General features: G+C 52.8%; 1 long non-coding RNA gene across 1 annotated transcript; it reads right to left on the bottom strand.

Moving 5' to 3' along the window:
• Nucleotides 1-400: 400 nt before the first annotated feature.
• LOC123329821 lies at nt 401-6,813 on the bottom strand. The gene is made up of 3 exons (XR_006545411.2): nt 6,423-6,813; nt 5,958-6,100; nt 401-3,509 (listed from the first exon to the last, which is right to left on the bottom strand). It is a non-coding gene; the product is annotated as an uncharacterized LOC123329821 (long non-coding RNA).
• Nucleotides 6,814-8,640: the final 1,827 nt, after the last annotated feature.

Raw genomic sequence — 8,640 nt, 5'->3', positions numbered from 1 at the left:
ACCGGAGAACATTCTTCAGGATTTTCAACTGTCTTTTTTTTACCCCTCCAGCAATGAATAGGGAGAACCCCAGACTGTGGTAAAAATAGCTCATGCTCTTCCTCAAACCTGTCTGGCTTGCGTTTGTGGAAGGCTTGGGGGAAAGAGTCACATTTGAAAATGGAATTTATTTTGAGCCAGTCATGCTGACAGGAGCTCAGTTCTGGGGAGAGAAAGCAGCTTCCCAGCATAGAAACCGGCTTCATCTTTTTTTTTTTTTTTTTCCTCTCTGTCTCTCTCTTTTAACTCCTCCCAAAGTCATGTCTGACTCTTTGCCACCCGGTGGACTGTAGCCCACCAGGCTCCTCCGTCCATGAGTTCTCCAGGCAAGAATACTGGAATGGACTGCCATTACCTTCTCCAGGGGAACTTCCCAACCCTGGGATCGAACCCAGGTCTCCTGTATTGCAGGCAATCTCCTACATTGCAGACAGATTCTTTACCAACTGAGACACCAGGGAAGCCCTCAAAGTATTCCTTAATATTTTTGTTACAGTGAAAAACTAGATGTAAGGCAGAACAATCATGTGTGTTTGTCTCTACAGGGACCAGGTTTCCAGAGAAGTTTTGAAGAGGCAGAGGTTACATGGATGCAGTGGCCCTGGACAGGGGGGTGAGCCAGCCCCGTCCCAGCCCTGACCCCGCTGGTGGCGTGGACCAGGCACGAGGTGAACCCATCTACCTGGGATTCCTCATTCCTAACTGGGACCTGGACCTGCCAACCTAGCCAACCTCAAAGGGTTGTTATGGAGATGAAATCAGCCCCGTCCGGTGTCCGAAGTTGCTTTGTAAACTGTCAAGTGCTGTACACTTGTAAGGCTTTGGTATTAGGAGCTGAAGAAAGTGTCCCGCGGCACCAGAAGCGGTCAGCGAGGCTAGAAACACTCCCTTGCACGGGAATGCCACAGGGGTGAGCAGGGAGGAACAGCTGCTAGGCTATTGTTGGGAGAAAACACCGAGTCATCAGCACAAAGCACAGAAATAGAACTCTCGGGGAGTCGTGTACCGCCTGTGCCCACAGCCCCGGCAGCTAGCTCGCTCCCCACACCTGGGCCTCTCAGAGACGGGCAGGGTACAGGGATGAGCCAATTTTACAGAGAGGTAAACTGAGGCTCTGAATGGGAGAAACCTTCCTTGTGGTCACATGGTCACTCATCTAGACCGGACCAACCTCTAGCTCCCTCATGATGCCCTGACACCAACAGCCTGACCCATCGGTCTCCAGCCTGGAAAGTCACTGCCTGAGCTCTGAAAGTGGGTTCTGCTCCACAGCAGTGAACCAGCACCCTGGAAAGAAAGACGCACACAGCCCTCAGCCTCCTGGCCCCGAGGACCCGGCCTCCTGTCTCACAAGGAGGTGGGCTGAGGCCTGCACCCACCCTCAACAAGGCTGAGCATCTTCCTGGTTGTTTGGAACCTGCGAATTGAAATTAAAAATAGCTTCAAACCCCCTTCACTCTTAGAGGGGCCAGGAAAACCCCACTTCCTGGAGCCTGTGTAAATCAGAGTGCTGTGAGTAGCTTAGGTACCCCGAACCCTTCCCTCATTCCCAGCAAACCTCTTTGAGGAAGGCCTTGGTTAAGAGCGGTAACAAACCACAGGTCAGCACATAGGTCACCTGGTGCTCGCACACCTCCCCAGAGACACGCAGGGCCCTGCAGAGCCCGTGGCAGCCTAAATTCCTTGTCCTGCCCTCGCCTGGATCACCACAGGGCTGGCCTTCACTGGAGTCCCTTCTCTGCACGACCATGATGTGAATCATTCATTCAGACACACCTCCTGCCCTGAATGCGTGCTCCTTGCAGACTACCCATCAAGGGGTCACCTGGAGGCTGATGGACTCTGAAGTTTTGTTCATACACCCTTTACTTAACTCCAAGAAGAGAATTGAGTAGTTGCAACAGAGATCGTGTGGCCTATAAAACCTAAGATATTTACTGTCTGGCCCTGTATTGAAAAGGTTTGTCACTCTCACATTATATAATCATATTTTATTATTGAATCTTATTGAAGTCTAAGGATTGCACGGTGAACTAGGTATTATTATCCCTGACTAGAGAGGTAGGCGGATCTGAAGATCAGAGAGTTTCAGTAACTTGCCCAAAGACACACAGCTGTTAACTGGCAGAGTCAGGTGCGTCTGCTCCAAAGTCCAGGATTTTTCAAAATACCCAATTCTGCCAGTCTATGGACACATCCAATCAACGCTCAGTGTGATAGGGGTGTAGTGAAAGGTCTCATCTTCCTGGACTGGGTGAACCAGATTTAGAATCACATTGTTGACTAACGACTAATTTAGGCCTAGGTCACTCACAGCCTTCCCCTCATCACAAGAAGCTGATCTTAAGATCTACCAGGCTGGGGCACTCAGCTTGTAAAATAAACCTGAAACCCAGGGAATGGGGAGGGAGGAGGGTTCAGGATGGGGAACACATGTATACCTGTGGCGGATTCATTCTGATATTTGGCAAAACTAATACAATTATGTAAAGTTTAAAAATAAAATAAAATTAAAAAAAAAAAAAAAACCTGAAACCCAGAAGAGCCAGGCAGGCCTTGAGCAGCCCCTGGCCAGGCCAGCCAGGGTTACCATGACAACAGAGTCATTTCCATTACAAACCCTGCAACAGGCTTCCAGGAGGTGATTAATGTTTGACCTCTGGGGGTGGGAACTCTGGGGAGGAGGGTGCCTGGCCATATCCCTTCTAGTCTGGTGCAAAGCATAGCTGGGGTACAAATGCTAAAACACTCCATCCCTTGTCACCCTGAGTCCTATAAATCTCCCCAAGAAGCAAGCATCTTATGGAAGTATCTCCCTTCAGCTTTGAGCTGAGGCAGTGAACCTCAGAAACCCAAATGCGGATGAAGGAAAGCAAGAGAAACCAAGAAAATGAGTTTAAGATGGTAAACTGATCAGTTCTTGCTGGATAAATGGCACCTGCTAGCTCATCACAGAAAAGGTACAAAAAGAATTCAGTGAGACAAGAAGCAGGTTAAGTACAAGCCTGGGAACCCTATCTCCTTGGAGCTCAGAGACTCAGGAGGAGAGGCTGAGCATGGGTGGGCAGCCAGCCAAGGTAGGGACCCCTGTTGTGAATTTCCAGGGCAGGCAACCCAGAGAAGCTGGGATTTCCCCCGTTCCCTCACCCACCACCCGTGGGTGGGGCCAGCTGCCTGCCAGGCGGGGCCACCCGGGTGGATTTTAGCCCTGGACCTCGATGCGTCTGCTGTGGGTCTCTCTGGGATCATTCACGGACAGTTTTTCTCTCTGCTGACACTTGGGTGGCTCTGACCGCCCCCGGCGTTGTTCTTGTTTGGCCATTCTCCTGCCGCTGAGTCACTGCCCCTGCAGCCCGGCTGGGGGCGGTCAGGCTCTCGCTGTGTCCTTAAGAGAATCTCAGCGTCTGGCCTGTATCAGTTTCATCCTTTTTGCAGAGACCGTGTGACTCTGGGGTTGAAATGGCAGGTTTCTGTGGGGGAGGAAAGAGAAGGCTCTGAGTCTGTGCAGGCTGCTTTGAAGCAAACCTCAGGAACCGGCTCCCTGCCTGCCTTCTGCCTCCTCCCCCTGGGAACAATGGAGCAGGGGAGACCCCATCCCCTATGATACCCGCCCCAGGCCACCATATCATCCCTGAGCCTTCTCCCAAGGCCAGGCTGAGACCCTAAACTTCCCAAGCCAAACACTGTTGTGGATAAGCAAGAACCACAGTTCACATCACAGAATCATTTATATAAAAATGCAACTACTTTTGCTCTAGCTAAAATGATTTCTGATTCTGAGTTTCCATTCTCTGGCAGGAAATTAACATCATTAATTCCAGGCTCTTATTTTTCACTTTACTGGAGCCTGCCTCTAATCTGGGGAGGGGCTGCCTAGCACCCTGGCATGGGGTGGGGGCAGGCAGCAACTCCATTCTCAGTCCTTGGCCTCCACCCACACTCCTTGTCCCGACTGGACTGCAGCCCTCCAGCCACATGGGTCATTGCTGGATCCTCCTTATCTCAGTCACACAACCGTTCCATGTTCCTGAGCTTTTCTGAGCCACTTGCCAACAGCTGTGAGCAGCAGGCCATGCATTCTGCGTTGTGGGGACGGTCCCCATACGACTGGACACGCCACAGAAGGGCCTCCTGCTCCTGCACCCGGCGAGGCACCCCAGAACTCCGGAAATTGCTACGCTCCTCTCGCTGGGAAGAGACACAAGGACTCTAACCTTGGGATCCCCACACTGATCTGGAGATTCTGCTGTTACCCATGCCCACCTCTGGACTCAGCCTGGAGGGTGCCCAGGGAGGGGAGCAGGTCCCTCCCGGGGCTCTCACCAGGAAACGCCCTCCTTCTCCAGCCTCCAGCCCAGCAGAGCGCTGGGGTGCAGATGCGCTGGCTTTGACCGCAGATTGCTCCAAATCTCCTGATTTTGTCCTGGGTTCTCTGCCCCCTGCTCTGAGGGCTGGGCTTTTGGAACACAGAAAACTAATCTTGCCTTCAGAATTAATCACTATTCCCTCCTTGCCAAGTTTGCTACCTCCCACTAGGGGGAAGAGGGGAGGATACAAGAAGTGCCTGGAAAAACATATGAGCCAATATCCCCCAATATTATCCTGCTACATTTTGTTTGCAGGGGTCTCCTTGGACCTGAAAGCAGAGTTTTAGGCTCCATCTGCGGAAATCAAAGGTCACCCAAGATTTCATCAAGTTCCCACATGACTAATGTTCTCCGGGTCACCCCTAACTCACAGCTGTGCCCCTCTGAATTCGTTCGGTCTGTGGCCATCCTGTTGACCACACCTATTGCCTCCTTCTTATGACACATTAGCTGTGATATAGTATTCAGCCCCATACAGGATTAATCAACACACATTCACTCCACTCACACTATCTCCTGTGTATGTGTGTGTGCGTGTATGTGTGTGTGTGTGTGTGTGCGTGTGCATGTGTGTGTGTGTATGTGTGTGAGAGACTTCACTGAAAGTTTGCCAGAGATAAAGAAGGGTGTCACTGAGCTCCTGTGCCCTCAAATATACACCAGAACACACTGGGAGCCCTGGTCAAGCCCTCTGCCAGCCACCAGCCTCCAGTCCCCCAGGCACCATGACCGGATCTCTTGCTGTAAAACTCCTCTCAGCCTCTCCGCCACCCTCCTCCTTCCTTCCTCTGAACTGTCCCCAGATCCCCTGGCTCTTCTCACTCTCACCGGCAAGCTGCTCCTGTCTGCCCTGGGGTGGAAAGCCGCCCCCCTTTCCACCTCCACACCCTCCCCTGTAGCATGCCTGTGGGTACAGGGCTTGCTTTCTTTGGAAGGATGTTACTTCTGTAAAGCACCTTCATTGCTTTTCTTCGCAGAATAAACAAACACAAAACACCTATTTGGTGTGACTGTCAGAGCCAGGAAGAAGGGAGGCTTCCACTGCCTTCCCCAAGGGGAATTGCTAGGAACATCGCCTAAGGCAGCAAGCCCTCTCTTATCTACTGTATGTGTGGGCCATGCTCTTTGAGGATTACCAAGCAGGGCTTTAATCTCGGCCTGCCTTTCCCTGCCCTGTAGTTTGTGTCTCTTCTTCCTCTCTTGTCGGTGGGTGTCTCCAGGGAATAGAGATAATCTATATTTGTTTAAGAAGCAAAGGGTTAAGAAAGAAAAGAACATGTGGCAAAATGATGTGATAATTTCCGACTCACCCACAGAGCTTTTTCTATTGCCATTTGTAATCTGGAAGGGACGGTCTTTATCCACCTCCTGAGAATTAGGTGACACGGGACACCGGGGCCCCAGGGAGCAGTCACTGGCGGCACCTGGATGGGCCCGCAGGCCTCCCTGCCTCTTGCTGTCCCCTGGCCACTCCGCACTCACCCAGGCCCCCCATCCCGCCCAGGGCTCCTCTCTCACCCCTTCCCTGCCCTTCCCAGCATCAAGCCTTACCTGCTCCGCACCCTTCTTTCTCCCGGGGGCCCTGTTCTCAGCTGGGAAGCTGATAAACGGCACTCAGACGATAATGAATGGTAATAAGTTCATGTGTTACTCTCTCTGGGTAGCAGCAACATTTGCATTTTGACAGGGTCTTTCTGGAGAAAAAAAAAAAGCGTCCTTAACAATAACATGACTGGAAGTTGGGGCATCTGAGCACCTGCATCTGGTGGGCCTAAGGGCATATATTTGTGACAAGAGCAGTTTTGATTCCTCAAAACACTCCCCTGTTCCACTCAGAGAGCGAGAACAAGGGGGCTCCTCAGGGACTTCTGGGCAAAAGGCCCTGAGACGGAGGCCTGGGACACAGAGTGACTCCCACCTCGGAGAGAAGGAAGAGACATCTTGCACACCCAGACACAAATTCCCCAAGATAGAAGGGGGACGGGGCAGAGGGAGCCCCGGTAGAAGAGAACTGACGTTTCTAGGCCGTGAGGGTGCCCGCCCCTGCACAGAGAGGCTGGCGAAGGCGCCACAGCAGAGGCTGCTTCCAGGGGTAACGTCTCATCAAACAGACTGTTTCCATGGGGCTGCCTGCCAGCCACCGGGGGGTGGGAGTTGGTGAAGTACTAGGGGAGGTGCAGAGGTCTGGGAACCCGAGCAGCAGCCGGGCCCACCTCTGAGCTGGGACAGCCTCCTGGCACTCACGGGGGCTCCGCCTTGGAGCTGGCCACACTCCAGGGTCACCAACACCAGCTGTTCTCAGGGCCTTCAAGCCGGCCACACTGCCTTCCGCGCTTGGGATGGGCTGGCTGCAAACAGGGCATGGCGCATGGATACTGCATCTTAGCCCGAACCCTGCCAACCTCCTTGTGCCTTCTTGCAGGACCAGCTGTCTCAGCCCTGGATGGCATTCCCAGTTCCAGCGAGTTCTCTTCCCACTGCCCTCCCATGGCCCCGCCTCGATACTTGAGATAACCCAGGCTCCCGGGGTTCAGACACCACCCTGCCCAACCCCAGGCCTCCCTACCCAAGCACATTCCTTTATAGGGGGTTCAGAGAAGCAGCTGCCCACGGCAGAGTGGCCCCGGGTGCCAAGCATTTGGCTGCAATGCTTGGAGCACAGGCCTGATTGCATCGCAAAATAAATTCCACTTTCATAAAATAATTCTGAGCGCTGCCAGCTGGCCACACTCTCAGGGGTGACAGGGACCCCTACCACCACAGAGGAAGCAGGACCTGCCAGGCTGCTGCTGCGGGGCAGGCCATCCTGTGCCCACGGCTCCCGGGGCCCACAACCCCCCAGGCAGGAAGTTCAGCACCACGAGAGGTCATTAGGGTTCCCTGTATCCCCCATGCCACACTCAAGAGCTCTGTACAAGTGGATCAACCTGCCTATCCTCTAGATTCTGAGGGAGCCTTGTGGTGGGGAAACCTTGCTGGGAGCTGAACCGCACTGAGAGAGCCCTGGCTCCATACTCTGCAGTCACGAAAATTGCACAGAGCCCAGGCAACAGGTTCCCAGCCTTGCCTCTGTCTCATCTTGACCTGAGACTTCTCATGGGCAAGGTCTGTACTCTCTATGGGACACCCTCCGTGCCAAGCAGGGGAGGGATCAGAATTGAAGCGGACCGGGTGGTTCCAGAGGAGGGAGTGGCACCAACAGGTGAAAAGTACAGGTAAGTGATTGCAGCACCATCGAAAGAACTTTCAAACCGGCAGCTCTCTCTAAAAATAATGGGCTATCTTGGGAGCTAATGAGATCACTGTCCCTAGAGGTGTTCAAGCAGAGGCTCAAAAGCCACCTACAAAAAATAGAACACTCAGCAATCAAGCACGAGCAGATGGTTGGTGAGTTGACTCCTAATGGTTGTTTAAAGGCATAGTGCAGGTAAAAGGTTTCTGATTGGAGGGAAAACTATCGATTCAGTATCGTTACCCCACTTAGAATCACCACACTGGGTTGGGAGGGACGGAAAGGTAAATTAACATTTATTGAAAATCCATAATGGAGTGGACACATTATCTTTAATCTTCACAAGTATGTGAGGTAGGGTTTAGTATTCCCACTTTACTGTGAGAAAAAGAGTTTTCAGAGATGCTAAGAACCTTGTTCAAAGTCGCATTACAGAAACAGACAGCTCGGCGGGTGGGAGTTCAGTCCATGGCAGGCTTAAGTCTTGGGCTGCACTATGATGCCCCCAGCCCTTCCCCATTTCTGGAGACGATAACAATACCACCTCCACTCCGCACCACCCTCCTGAACTCCTCTCTGCTTCCATGGAGCGTGGGTTTGTGTCCCGACTTGTTAGACCAGAGTCTTCCACTAATGCAGATTCCTCCAGCAGGATTTGTGTGTGGCTGCGCCAGGCCCCCACCGGACAGGGCAGCTGCTGGCACCACCATTAAGGAAGCGTCCTAGTCCAGGCGTGGCAAGCGCGGCCTGTGAGGGGTTGTCTAGGAGGCTGTGTTCTTTTCACTATTGCTGCTGCAGTGAGAGGCGTGATGTTGGGTGTCAGGGAAGCTGCCACTTTGGCAGTTTACAGGCAAATTGCAGTATTGTTTACAGCAGCCCAAGCATCCCTGGGGGCATCTGAGCCCCAGTCATGCAGCAGCTTCCCTAGCAAAACTCACCAGGGTGAACAGTAACGTGGGGCTGCGTTTGGTGCTGGAAATGGAAAGACCAGCACAGACTCGA

This window comes from Bubalus bubalis, chromosome 16, assembly GCF_019923935.1.
Source record: "Bubalus bubalis isolate 160015118507 breed Murrah chromosome 16, NDDB_SH_1, whole genome shotgun sequence".
Classification (NCBI taxonomy): domain Eukaryota; kingdom Metazoa; phylum Chordata; class Mammalia; order Artiodactyla; family Bovidae; genus Bubalus; species Bubalus bubalis.
Note: the sequence above shows the minus strand (reverse complement) of the source record. Positions and strands in the feature narration are given on the sequence as shown.